General features: G+C 34.4%; 2 long non-coding RNA genes across 6 annotated transcripts; one reads left to right on the forward strand and one right to left on the reverse strand.

The window, feature by feature from the left end:
• Positions 1-4,985: 4,985 nt before the first annotated feature.
• Positions 4,986-7,772, forward strand: LOC110730873. Of its 4 annotated transcripts, XR_002513163.1 has the most exons (4): positions 4,986-5,226; positions 5,423-5,470; positions 6,413-6,452; positions 7,336-7,772. It is a non-coding gene; the product is annotated as an uncharacterized LOC110730873 (long non-coding RNA). The 4 variants fall into 4 exon arrangements; XR_002513164.1 differs by having other exon boundaries at positions 6,364-7,772; XR_002513162.1 differs by having other exon boundaries at positions 6,413-7,772.
• A 5,062-nt stretch (positions 7,773-12,834) lies between these two features.
• On the reverse strand, positions 12,835-15,304 carry LOC110730874. 2 transcript variants are annotated; one of them, XR_002513166.1, is made up of 4 exons: positions 15,046-15,304; positions 14,653-14,812; positions 13,323-13,453; positions 12,835-13,129 (listed from the first exon to the last, which is right to left on the reverse strand). It is a non-coding gene; the product is annotated as an uncharacterized LOC110730874 (long non-coding RNA). The 2 variants fall into 2 exon arrangements; XR_002513165.1 differs by lacking the exon at positions 13,323-13,453 and having other exon boundaries at positions 15,046-15,297.

Below are 15,304 nucleotides of genomic sequence, written 5' to 3' on the forward strand. Positions count from 1 at the left end.
TCCTCCATTCAGACAGAACACATATCCAGATTGCGATTTAAAATCGTCTATGTCTGTCTGAAAGCTTGCGTCGGTATAACCTTCAACAACTAATTCTTTTGAACCACCATATACCATAAATTTATCCTTGTTCCTTTTCAGGTACTTTAGGATATTCTTAGCCGCAGTCCAATGGGCCTCTCCTTGATCTGATTGGTAACGGCTCGTAGCACTCAAGGCATACGATACATCTGGCCTAGTACATATCATGGCATACACGATTGATCCAATAAGCGAAGCATATGGAATCAGATTCATTCTTTCCCGCTCATCAGGTGTCTGTGGACACTACTTCTTGCTTAGGTTTATGCCATGTGACATTGGCAGGTGACCTCTTTTGGCCCCTTCCATGCCAAATCGAGCAATTACCTTATCAATATAAGTACTTTGACTCAATCCAATCATCCCTTTTGATGCCTAGTATGAACTGAGCCTCTCCTAAGTCTTTCATTGAGAAACATTTTCCAAACCAGGCCTTTACAGACTCTAACAACGAAATGTTATTTCCAATGAGCAATATTTCATCGACATATAAGACTAAGAAGTCGATGTCACTCCCAATGAACTTCTTGTAAACACAAGATTCATCTAGATTTTTGATAAAACCAAACTTACCAATGGCTTCATCAAATCGCAGATTCCAACTTATGCTAGCTTGCTTTAGTCCATAAATGGACTTCTTAAGCTTACAAACCTTCCCAACATTGTTTTGGTCGACAAAACCTTCTGGTTGTGTCATGTACACAATTTCTTCTAAAATACCATTTAAGAAGGCATTTTTGACGTCCATCCGCCATGTTTCATAGTTATAATATGCAGCAATCGCTAGGAGGATCCGAACGGATTTAAGCATTACGACTGGTGAAAAGGTTTCATCGTAATTTATACCATGAACTTGTCTATAACCTTTTTCCACCCATCTAGCTTTACAAATGGATACATTTCCATATTTTTCGGTTTTCATCTTGAAAATCCACTTACATCCGATAGGTGTATAACCTTTGGGTAAGTCAACCAAGTCCCAGACTTGTTTTTCAAAAACGGAATCCATTTCAGATCTCACGGCCTCATGCCATTTGGCAGAGTCGGTGCTTTCCATCGCTTGCTTGTAGGTTACCGGTTCATCTCCATCAATAATTAGGATGTCCTCTGATATCTCGGTTAATACTAAACCAATATATCTATCAGGTTGAGATCTCGGCCTCTGAGACCTACGTAGGGTAATGGATTGAGCATTTGCATTGTTGGTTTGACTTTGCACATTTTGATCATTTTGACCTGCGTCAACAGATGTTGTTTGAGCACTTTGAATGTCATTCTGATTTTGTTTCTCATCCTCACGAACTTCGTCGAGTTCGATTTTCCTCCCACTTGTCATTTTGGAAAGGTGTTCCTTCTCCAAAAAGACACCATCGCGAGCAACAAACACTTTGTTCTCCGATTTATTGTAGAAGTAAAACACTTTGGTTTCTTTTGGGTAGCCCACAATGTAAACCTTGTCAGATTTGGGATGAAGTTTGTCAGAAATCAATTTCTTGACATATGCTTCGCATCCCCATATCTTTAGAAAAGACAACCTAGGAGGTTTCTTTGTCCATAATTCATATGGAGTCTTTTCTACAGCTTTTGATGGTGCACGGTTCAGTGTTAGTGCCGCAGTTAGAAGTGTGTATCCCCAGAAAGAGATAGGAAGATCACTAAGACCCATTGTTGATCATACCATGTCCAACAAGGTTCGATTTCTCCTTTCGGATACTCTGTTCCATTAAGGAGTTCCCGGAGGTGTAAATTCTGAAAGTATACAATTTTCTTTCAGATGGTCATCGAATTCTTGGCTCAAGTATTCACCACCTCGATCCGATCGAAGGGCTTTGATTTTCTTGCCAAGATGATTTTCAACTTCACTCTGAAATTCTTTGAACTTTTCAAATGATTCAGATTTATGTGACATTAGGTAGACATAACCATATCTACTATAATCATTTGTGAAGGTGATAAAATATCGGTGTCCATTTCTTGTGGTTGAGCTCATTCCACATATATCAGTGTGTATTAGACCTAATAAGTCTCCTGCCCTTTCTCCTAGCTTGGAGAATGGTTGTTTAATCATCTTGCCTAATAAAAATCCCTCGCAATTCTCAAACGATTCTAAATCGAATTAGTCAAGAACACCTTCTTGTAGAAGTCTCTTGATGCGTTTGATGTTAATGTGGCCAAGACGACAATGCCACAAGTAAGTTTGGTTTGACTCCATGGTCTTAGCTCTTTTGGTATTATTATTCACATTATAAACTTGTTTGTCCAGATCAAGCACATAAAGACCATTTTCAGAATGTGCAATACCATATAAAACATTATTATCGAGATAAAACGAACATTTATTGTTTTTTACTTGAAATTCAAAACCCTTGGCGTCCAACGCCGAAATTGAAATGATGTTTTTGGTGATGTTGGGAACATAATAAACGTTATCTAGTTCCAAAACAAGCCCAGTGGGCAAAGACAAACAGAGAGTTCCTACGGATACGACACTAATTTTGGCTCCATTGCCGACCCAGGTTCAACCTCTCCCTTCTCTAGCCTTCTAGCGTTCCTTAGTCCGTGAGAATTGGAACAAAGGTGTGAGCCACATCCGGTATATAATACCCATGATGCTAAGCTAGTGAAGTTAAAGTCTATAATGAATATACCTGAACAGAAGCAACAGTTCCGTTCTTCATATCTTCCTTGAAATTGAGGCAATCTCTCTTCCAATGTCCCTTCTTCTTACAGTAGAAGCATTCGGAATCAGATTTAGAAGATGCTACCTTCTTTCTCCCTTTGTTATCCTTGGTAGTTTTAGGCTTAGGCGGAAAGGTTTTCTCTTGCCCTTCCCCTTAAAGCCTTTCTTCTTTTTGCCTGAGAATTTGAACGGCTTGCCCTTTTTTATCATGAGCATATCATGCTTCCCCTCATCCTTGAGCGTTTGCTCTGCTTGCTTTAACATACCATGAAGCTTGGTGAGGGTTTTCTCCATGTTGTGCATGTTATAGTTCATCTTGAACTGATTATAGCCTTTGTGCAGTGAGTGGAGAATGATGTCAATTGCCATCTCGGTTGAATACCCTTCATCAAGCCTTCCCATGTTCTCAAACAATCCTATCATTTTGAGTACATCTGGGCTGACTGGCTCTCCTTTCTTGAGCTTGCTCTCAAGGACCTGCCTGTGGGTTTCAAACCTTTCGGTTTGGGCCTGCTCTTTAAACATATTTTGAAATTCAGAAATGATCTCAAAAGCTGTCTCCTTCTCAAAGAAAGTCTTTTGAAGCACTGGAGACATTGTGGCCAACATGATGCATTTGACATCTCGATTGGCACTTTGCCATCGATTTAGGGCAGCTTGAGTCACCTTCTCATTGGGAGCCTCGGGCATTTCCTCATTAAGGTCATATTCCTTTTGCTCTTTCATGAGAACAATTCGCAAGTTCCTTTGCCAATCAAGAAAATTTGGCCCACTCAACTTCTCCTTGTCGAGAATTGAGCGTAACGAGAATTGGCTGTTTGAGTTATTTGAAGACATGATTCTACAATTGAAAGAATTTTAATGAAAAACCATTCATGAAATTTAAATAAGATTGAATTCATGCATTTTAATCAAACTTATTTAAAACATCTTATTCACACATTTAAAGTTGTCCCCAATTTGGTGAGAATAAGTCGATTCTAAGATCCGAAGAAACAAAGAGTGGTTAAGCATGCTTTGGCTTGTCTTAACACTCAATCTCCTAAGGTAAGCAACACTTTGCTAATGGCTCCAAGCCACTCTTGGTTGAATAAATCGTCGCATCTAATGCTCTCTCAACAATTTATTCACTTTGCCACGACATGTTAGGACTCCATCACTCATATCGTTGAGTACAACCAAAACCAACTTGCATACCCGGTATGCCTTTCTTCCTAGGAGAGGTAGTGATGCCTCGCTTTGGCGTAGCCCATCACTACCCTCGTTCGGCCGGTAAGTGTTGTTTTGGAATGGCAAATTTTCACTAGTTGAAAAAAGGGCTTTGTCAGCGGTTCAAACCCGGTCTAAGGCACTGGTTTGAACCGCATTCTATGTGGGGGGTGCCAAATACCCCCCTTTTTAGCACCGGTTCAAAACCGGTGCCCTATACCCAAATTGGCACCGGTTAACCGGTGCCTTTAACTGTTTTGGGCACCGGTTAACCGGTGCCTAAAATAGTCTCCCGCCATTTTTTTTGGGGTGGTAGCTAGTTTTGGCACCGGTTAACCGGTGCCTTTTTACTCAATTTTTTTTCCAATTTTCGCGCAATAATATTTTAAAAAAAAACCTGTTTCCAGCAATAATAATAACCTGTAATTCCAACAATTATATTAAATAAAATAATTAATAATATTATTATTATAATTACTAATAATAATATTATTATTAAATATTACAATAAGATACAAAAATAATATTAAAAAAAAGAATTCATATATATATATATATATAGATATAAATATTCCCAAACGCAATACATTAAAAAAAAGGTGTTATATATATATATATATATACAAATGATAGTAAGTAAATATATAATGAATAACAATATCACTACTACAATAATGACCTAAGGTAACACCACATGGTATCACTTTTAAGGATAGAACCTTAATTAACTTATAAGTAACACTATTGTAACACTTTGACATTATGTAACACTTGATTGTAACACTTTGATATTAAGTATCACTTGATTGTAACACATGAATATTAAGTAACACTTGATTTTAACACTTTGATAGAAGTAGCACTCACTAGTAGAAAAATGTAAAAAAGCAGCAACCACTAGTCCACTACTACTTAGAAAAGAAAAAATGCATCCAAAGAAAGGTATCAATTCTCAAATCTTGCTAAAAAACTAGCCTTAATTAAAAAGTTCTCAAATACTGCTAAGAGTATTTTTTTTTTCTTTTTTTGAAAGGACTCTTTTACTTAATTTAGATTTGTTTATTTCATTCAATCTAGTCTGACAGTCGACACCCCTCACTTTCTTTGTCTTTCTTTGCAGTGAAGGTGAAGAATGTCATCCACCACCGCACTCAAGTCTAGGCCGTGCAGCCACCACCACCTCTACCTTAAGCTGAAGCCGCACCACCACCTCTTTTGCTCTCCTGCAAACCGCGCCATCAACACCACCTCTAATTGTAAGTTTTTTTTTTCTTTATTTTGATTTAGGGTTATTTAATTATTTTAATTTATGATTTAGGGTTTTGTTTTTAGGGATTTTTTTTTTATTTTACAGTACAAAAGGCGACAGTTCTGTGAATTTGGGAATTTTTTTTTTTGTTTTGCAATTACTTGCTTTTTATTTCTTGTTGATTGCTGTTGTGAATTTGTTAGGATTAGGAGCTGATCTTGGATCTTCTTCGTTATATTTTTATGAGAAAGGTATAAACTTTTCTAATTTCATTAATTTTGAGTTCTGATGATTTTGATTTGTGTGAAAGTTTTGATTTGTTAGCTTATTCACTTGAATAATGAAATATGATTGTTAGATATATTCTGATACTTGGGTAGTTAGTTTTTTGTGCTATATTGTTGTGAAGGTTTGAAACTAGTTTTGAAATCTTAAACTTGATCATCTTAATAGGATGTGTTAAATTTAGAAAGGAAAAGGGTCTACTTATGAAAGTTCTAGTTTTCCTGCTTTCAATATTTAAATACTTGATTGTCAGATTTCCATGTATTTGGTGGAGAGTTTATGAAATGGTCGGGCGGTTAATCTGATGTATGTTATCTTAATTATTCGAATCTTATTGTCAATAAGATAGTGAAAGTCAGACTAAACTAGTACAGTAATGATCTAACAATATCACAACTAAACTTTTGATTTAGGATGGGTATTATGGGGCTTTGCTTTACCTTACTCGGGTATCTTTGGTCTTGAGTTTTTGTTTCGTGATTTCGCATGTATTAGGAATCATCTGGCTTGCTATTATGATAATGGCAAGAGTTGATCTGATAGTATACGCAGCATGATTCGACCCTCTGACAAACCACCTTGGTAGTTTAATATAAGGAAGCAAGAATTTGAAAAAAAAAAATCATCACTCTATCTTAAGTCTTAACTTTTACTTGCAAACTATGATTGAGTTCTGGTATCAGCTATTCATGGTATATGAGATCATTAATATGTCAATTTTAGCATTTTTTTTATTCATTTGCCTTACAATCCTTAGAAATTTGAACTGACAATTTGACATAGCTGAACTGCATTCTACTAATCAAATTTGAACGTGGTTTTTCTGATTCTGATGCTCTGAAAATGGCCTTTACAATAGGGTTGTGTTTATGTGCTCAACAACAGAGGTCATATTATTTTTGTTGCAGGATTAGATCCTTGACACCAAGCAAACCCTAGTAAGAAGTGGTATGGAGTTCTTTAGTAATTGGTTTACTTCCTTTTTAAGGATGTTTTGAAATAGTTATATAATGGTTCTTCAGGTTTTTCTACATTACTCACTCACTTCTACTATGATGACTGATGAGATTGGTAGTTGAAATATTTTCTATATCCTACTTGATGTACTTACTTTAAATTTATCACAACATCTCTCAATGTACTTGCTTTAGTTTTATCACCACATCTCAATATTGTTTATATATGATATGTATTAATGTCTTGCCCAAGTTTATTCTTGCTACTAAAGTTTCTTTGGATATGCTATGTATTTGTACTTTCACGGCATTATCATTCATAACCATATTAGTATTCTGTTGCCAGTCTTGCCACTGTTTTCAGTTGCCTTCCTCTGTTCATATTCCATATTTTATTTTAAGTATTCTTATAATGGCTATCTTAAGCTTTCTAATAAGTTGGATTTTATGCTGCTACTACATCTTTGTTTATTCTTGTACTTGTACATCCCAGGCTCCCTAACTCTTGCTTTTGATGTTGATATTTACAACTCTATCTAACTTGCATCGTAGAATCCATGTGATATGTCTGTTTCAACGAGCTTTTCTTTGAGTTGTTCATTAAAGAGTATTTTCAATAATATACCTCATTGATTATGGCTACTTTAAGGTACTTTGACCATACTTGTATTGACTCCGTTTAACCAATCTTCCTATGTGGTCCTGAAAGCATGCACATTACTATTTTTTTTTTTTTAATATTTTTCATTCTTGCATCGTTTGTACCTTTATGATATAAGTCATATAACATTAGAATTTTTTATTTTTATATCTTATGGAAATGTATTCTTAAATGCATGGAAATGGTTTTATATGTCATATACCTCTTAATGCAGGAGCTGTAGTGCCTGCGTTGTCATTCAACAACTTTTCTTATCATATCATGGTTGACAATTTTTATGTCTGCATCTTCAAAGGATCTGCCTTTTACGGTTCAAGAGGTTAAAGATTCCTACTTAGTGAGATTTTGTTGCTGCCTTGCTACTTCCCTCCTACTGACGACATTGATGCCCCTGCTACTTCACGTTCTGCTCTGCTAGGCTGCTACTTCACGTTCTGCTGTTGGGATGCTACTTCACATTCAACCTTTGCTAGAGCATCTGCTGTTGTTGCTTTAAGTTATTTATTTTCAAAAAATAAAAAAAATGTATATCTTCAAGTTTCTATTGGTCAAAAATAATTGGTGTTTATGGGTGTTTTTTTTAAGAAACTATGAAATTATATCACTTCACATTTTGGTATATCGTATATGTTAATTTCACATTTGTGATCATTGTATATGTTAATTCTTTGTAATTTGATTGAAAAATGTGATACATAATGTCGAATAAAGTGCTACTATATGTCAAAATATGAATGAAAAATGTTACCTAATAATCAACAAAGTGTTACATTAGTTCAAAAAAGTGATACATAATGTTGGATAAAGTGATACTTTATGATTGAAAAATGTTACTAGAAATAAGTAAGTGTTACATAAGAAATAAAAAGTAACACTTTAAAAATGATACTAATAATATAAAAAGTGGTACATAAGAGGATTTCTAGTATCATTTTTAAAAGTGTTACCATAAGTTACCCGAAGTGTTACATAAGACCTTAGGTATGGGCGGAAGTATCACCCAATAAAGTGTTACCTATTGTCTATAGTAACACTTTTACCACTTTATGTAACACATTTTGGGTGTTACTTGAGGTTAGTTTTCTACTAGTGTATATATAGTTCAAAAGTTAACATAAATAATTTATAATTAAAATGTCATTTACATGTTGAAGGTGATAAAAGACGCCAACATGTCACGAACTTCATTAAGCTCCTTGATTGTCAACGGACCATCCTTTTGGACCTTGCAAAACTTGAAATACAAAAACATTATGTTAGAATTAATTAATTAGACAAAACAATATGTATTTTATCAAATATTACCTATATGACTTCTATGTAGCCCATTTCCTACATTACTTATCAAATGAACTATTTCTTTCTCATAGCATGTCAATGTTGGATAGTTTTATGTGTCTAAGCCCTAAAATTGAATCAAAAGAGCATTTTATTAAGGTTTATGACGCTTTTTACTCAAAATAGCCCGAATATGGCCTATATGACTTTACTTTGCCCATTTCCTACATTTCTTATTAAATGAACTTTATTTATCTCATAACATGTCAATATTATCTAGTTATAGGTGTATAAGGAAAGAAATCACATGAAAAGAGCATATTAACACAAAATGGCCCAAATATGGCCCATATGACTTCTATTCAGCCCATTTTCTACCTTTCTTGTCAAATGACCTTTTTATTTCTCATAACATGTCAATGTTGGGTAATATTAGGTGTCTAAGGCTAGAAATCACATCAATATAGCATTTCATTAAGTTTTAGGACTTACCTCATCAAGTTGTTGAGTGTCCGTACAATGAGTCACAATGTCAAGCATGAATCTCATCACATACAAAGCACAATCAAGTCCATTATCTTTTTATGTGCACTAGCATATGACAAACAAATCACATCAGTGAAACATGCAAAGGAAATTAGCAAATATTTACTAACATAGATTTTGAAAATAATCACAATATCATGTAAATTACCAACGGTTCCTTCCCCTTTCTAACCTTTTCTTGAGGCCACAATTCTGGACGAATCCCCATCTCTTTCAAATCTAACCGTGCACCCTTTCCGTCCTTTGTTTTGCCTTGGATATTCATAAGCGTTCCAAAAAGAGCATCACACACATTCTTCTCTATATGAATCACATCAAGACAATGCCTAACGTCATGTTCTCTCCAGTACGGAAGCTTCCAAAAGATTGATTCTTTCTTAAACAGAGCAGCTGAGACCACAGTTTTTCTGATTTTCCAAACACCGTTTGTATCCCTTTCACCCGAGCACAAATATCAGCACCAGTCAATGGTCTAGGCGCAGTATCCTTTTCCACGGTTCCATCGAAAGCCTTTTTCTGCCTACGGTACGGGTGATCACGCCTAAGGAACCTTCGAGTCCGTAGGTAGACATCTTTGTGAGAATGAGTAAGGTATACGCTTGATGTGTCATCAATACATATGGGGCATGATTTTTTCCCTTTGACCTTGTACCCACACAAGCTGCCATATGCAGGGAAGTCATTCATGGTCCACATAAGGGCTGCACGCAATGTGAACATCTCGTTCTTATGAGAATCAAAACAAGAAACCCCTTCATCCCACATCTTTCTCAAGTCGTCAATAAGCGGCGCAAGGTAAACATCTATGTCGTTTCCAAGTTGCTTAGGACCAGTTATTAGCAATGAAAGCATTACTTACTTACGTTTCATGCACAGCCAAGGAGGCAAATTATAAATCACTAAAAGTACCGGCCATGTGTTGTGTTGGGTATTAAGAGTGCCAAATGGATTCATCCCATCTGTGCACAACCCAAGCCTTAAATTTCTAACTTCATCACCAAATTCCCTCTGCATGCCATCTCAAGTTTTTAGCATCTTTTGGTATTTAGAACAAACGCTTAAACCTTGGAATAATGGGAAGATACCACAACACCTTAGCAGGAGGTCCCTCCGTGCCCGGATTGCAACTCATGCGCTTGTAGCGCGACCGCTTGCATCGTGGACACTCATGCAGTTGTTCATACTCATTTCGATACAGAATACAATCATTAGGACATGCATGTATCTTCTTATACTCCAAACCAAAGGGACACATGAGCTTCTTTGCGTAATAGTAAGACTTAGGAATTTCATTCCCATCAGGCAACATATCACTTAATGCGGTCAACAAAGAAGTAAAACTAATGAGTTTTTCATACTTAATGCTTCGACTCAATGTTGAAAAGTGTTAGCACGGCCGATAGTTTGGAGTATTTTTTGCACCCGAGATACAACAGCTTTTTGGAAGCCTCCGATAATAACTCAAAAACTCCACTTTAAATACCATTCAACATCTCATCCACTTGTTCATCCTCGACCTCATCCGCCTAATCATCATCGGCTCCATCCTCACCATTATCAACAATATAGTCATCATTCTTGTATTCCTCGTCCACATGAATCTCATTGCTTCTAACACGCACATCATTCCGATCAAGATCCCCACTGTACTCTCCACTTTCTCCGTGCCAAATCCACATATGGTATAATTTCCTAAACCCACGGCATAATACATGATCTCTAAGATTTCAACACTATCGACCACATTCACATTATTACAATCAACACAAGGACAATAAAGGCCTTTGCCACCCAGTTTGTGTTGATAAGCTAAAGCCCTCTCGCAAAACTCTTGAACCCCATTCCAAAATTCCAATGTATCGCGTCTACCATACATCCAACCACGATCCTTTTCCATTTAGTAAATTGTCTCTAAACATATATAGCAACATATAATGAATAATGTTTAATTGCTACATATTTTATGTAAATCAAATTCAAGTACAAAACGTGAATATACCATTCATATAGTGAAAAATTGCATGTTTCCAAAGGGTCCTTATCACTCCAACCTAACCCATCCTTGAATGTATACTCTCACTAGTGAATGTATGTCAACTTTCCAATTTTAAGGAAAATCCGACAGCATTCCCCCTAGTTCTCCAAGTACACGATGTGGATAATTAATTACCCACATATGTACCCAGAGAACATAGTGAGGAAATGATAAGCCAAGATGTTCCTTAAAATCGAAAAGAAAACATACATTAACCACCTAAGTGAGAGTACACATTTAAGAACAGTCCCAACCGGGGACTATTCAAGACTTTCTCCTAATGAGAAAGCCTTGAACGGGTATCTAGGCATATGATGATGCAAGTATTCTATATATTGTTGTATTTATTTGCAATTAAACAATACACAAGTTGCAATTTTATGAATAAACTTTTATTAAATTGATAAATAGAAAGAAATATAGCTAAGTAAAGTTTATAAGTCATACCAATATAGCAACTACCCACTTGAGCTCAATATGTAGTCCTCAAGCTAAACTCGTGCTTTAATTCACAAATCTATTAAAAAAAACAATAAACAAAAATTAGGTTAAATATTAGGTATGTACTCTTTCTCATAACATGTCAATTAACTAATTTATTTATAAGTTAAAACACATCATTCATCGAACTAACAATTGCTAAACAATGTATTCACTACTTTAATTCATCTAATTTATTCAAAATTGCTAAAATAACAAGGTTACTAATCTCTAATTTTTTCAAAATTACCCATCAAAACAACTTAAAAGTAACCATTCACCCGTTCCAAAATTCATTTACTTTAGTAACAAACAAGGTTACTAATCTCAAATTTATTCAAATATACCCATCAAAACAACTTAATATTAACCATTTAAACTTTCCGAAATTCAACTTATTTAATAACAAGGTTTTAATCTCTAACTTATTCAAAATAACCCATCAAAACAACTTCAAATTAACCATTAAAAGTAAAATACAAAATTTTAACTATTTAAGTACCAAGGTTAATATATATTATATAATTAATTCAAAATTATCAACCAAAACAAATTAAATTAATCATTAAAACATAAAAAAAAATCCAACTAATTGATAAATATCACTAATATTTTCACAAATTCCAAAAAACAACCTAAAATTGAGAAAAATTGGAGCATAATTATATTAAAACCAAATTTTAATTTGCAAAGAATGATACCAATTGTTGTTTTAAAGAATACTACAAGAAGGGGGGGTTGAATTGTAGTATGAGAGATTAGCCAAACTTTTTGCGGAATTAAAATTAAGTTAGCTAAAGGAACTGAAAGATTAACTAAAGGAACTAAAGAATGCAAGAGAGATTTTACGTGGAAAACTCCTTGGCCCTAACAAGGAGAAAAACCACGACCACTTGGGATTTTGGGAAAAGAATCTTCACTATCACTACTAGAATTTTTGTGGTTTTTAGACGCTTTTAGGCATATTTTTGACACCAAAAGCGTCGAAAATTATTTTCTCGACGCTTCTAAAAAGCATCGAAAAATAGTGAGTCGAGAAAATTCCTCTACGCAAAAACCGTCGCAAATATCGACGCTTTTTATTGTCCAAATTCGTATACGAGGCGTCGATATTTGCATTGTGTCGCGCATTTTCGTAAATTTCTCGACGCTTTTTTGTGTCTAATCGCATATTTGGCGACGCTTTTTTAAGTCTCTGATTTCATACTTTAAATGTACGATATTCTACCGACGCTTTTTTGTGTCCATAATTTAAAATTGGGTAACACCTTTTCAAGTCCATATTCTCTATAAAAATATCCAATGTGGAAAATATTTATATTACTTGCAAAGATACTCCATATCGTAGTATTAAAAAAAAATCAGAAGAAAAAGTTTACCCATAAATAGAATTTATTCATAATTAAACAAGAGTACAAATTATTATATGTATACATATGTAAAATAATGCAAAAAACTATGAATATATTCTAACATTATTAAACTAATATTCATTTACAAGACATTCGATCTCTTAAACTGCTAACATTAAATAAAAATGCATAGTTGCAATACTACCACTATTTCGAAAAACACGCAACTTCTCTCTATTGAATTGGAGCTAATTTAACGTCTTCATGGAATGACTTGATTAATTTGTAGACTTGACACATATAATAGTCATAACATCCTGCATCAATAACAAGCATGTTAGAGCTGGAAGTTAAAATTTGCCATTTATTTTTGTTGGTTGAATAAAACATGTTTCTAGTTAGTGAATTATAGTCCTAACAAGACAAATTATATTAGATTGAAAAGACAGACTACAGATTAGTAATAAAAAATGTAACCAGCTGCATAACAAGGTTTCTAACACTAGTTACCTCTGGTTTCATTGCTTAAGAGTACTGAAATTCTTAGTCCACAACACTAAAGTACTTCATGCTGCCAAATACATACTGATGTAGGAAATCAAGAGTTCCATCAATTATAAAACAATGCAAGTTTGAGAAACCTGCTTCGTAGTTTTTATAGTTGCATCTCAGGTCCTATATTATGAAAGAAAGAAACAAGAAAGAGAAAGGACACACAGATGATCTAGATTCCAAAAACAATTGTTGCTCGTGTGGCATGAGACATAATAAAGACCTTAACGCGGGCAAAGCACCTACTTATCATCTTAGGAAGCCCACCCAACTTAAATTTAGCCACTTCATGTTTAACTAAAGCAAACACACCCAACTCAAAGCAATAAACCCGCATAGGCTTTAAGAGAGCAATAAACATCCCCGTTGCGATAGAACTATGGCAGCAGACCACTGAAATTTCCAAAAGGCACAACTTCTAGCACACAATTCCAAATTTAGAAATTCTTGAGTCTATATTGGATAACTTTTCAAGATCTATATCTTTCATGAAGGGATTATGGGATAATATCAACTGCAAGTATATCATTTTAAGACAAACAAAACTGCAGCTCAAGGCAACTAAAATTAGTACTACGACAAATCTAAAAAAAAAATCTAATTGTTGAAAAATCTAAAACACCGACAAAACCACATAACAGATATGATCTCCCACAAAAAGTAATCCAACATAACTAGGAGGCTTCTCTTGTCACTCTAGAAAAAATGTTCCTACCCAAAAGACAGGTTTGATTTCTTATAAATAACTTAAGGTTTCAGTCTTTTAGATGTTAAAAGGAGTTTAATATTTAATCTAGCTTGCATTGTTTTTTATTTGGAAATATCAGTACATACTTAAGCTTCCCAAAATAACAAAAAATAAGGTTTAAAATGGTTTAGTCACACACTAATACTCACACCAATCCATCTAAGTAACTCCAATTATTTAATTTTTTGGGACGAGTAAGATACTAAGTACTACTCCCGTAATACTTGTATGTAATTACTTCCTAAAGAAGAGAATAAAATAAAAAGTTAAAGTAACAACCATAAATTCAAGAAAATAGCCAAATTCCCCATTCTGTTTAAACAATAAGAACTTTGCAATTAAGAAACCAACCAATTACTCCAAAAAAAATTCATAGCAAATCGTACAAAAAAATAAAAACACAAAACCCCACTTATTTACTCAATCAGATCAGAAATTAAGCAAAAATTGAAACAAAATGGCCAATTTGACATCAAAATTAAACCACAACAATTATAAAAAGCAAAATAACAGAAGAAAAAAAAGAGAAGAAATTCTAACCTGGATAAATTCATTGACCTCTAAAGCAACGTTGAATCTAGCAAAATAATACGGCATAATAAGGACAGGCATAACTCAAAAAGTGAAGACCAGATCTGTAAAGGGAGGAAAATAACCTAGCTCAACCAATAAGGATTGAATTTGAACCCCAATTGCTACTCTGAAATTTCATAATAAGTACATTAGTTAAATTTGCAACAAATTAAACTCATTTATCTCAATACCTCTCTCTCAGTGGGGTTTCTACTAGAGAAGCATAAACAAAACCCTTAAATCTCTGTTCTTCATGAGTTAACCCTCTATCATCATTAAATCGTAACATTTCTAAAAATTAAAACTCTAGATCTAAAATACTCAATTTTAACAAGAAATTAAAAAAATAATAAAAAGTACCTTTGAATAATTACTAACTAGCACAAAGGAATGAGAGAAAAGAAAATTCCGCTTCCCAATTTATAAGAACCACGCTAAAAATACAGATCCAAATCCTAATTCCATGAATCTCTTAGTGTTTTTGGAGAACTGGGTACGGAGAAAGATGAAAAAAAATTAAAACTGATGAAACTATGAGAGTTAGGGTATGTAGAGCGGCGGTTTTATTATCCTATAATGTAATGCCATGATGCGGGCCAAAAGAAATTTGTCACGTGCC

Source organism: Chenopodium quinoa, unplaced genomic scaffold (assembly GCF_001683475.1).
Source record: "Chenopodium quinoa cultivar QQ74 unplaced genomic scaffold, ASM168347v1, whole genome shotgun sequence".
Taxonomy (NCBI): Eukaryota; Viridiplantae; Streptophyta; class Magnoliopsida; order Caryophyllales; family Amaranthaceae; genus Chenopodium; species Chenopodium quinoa.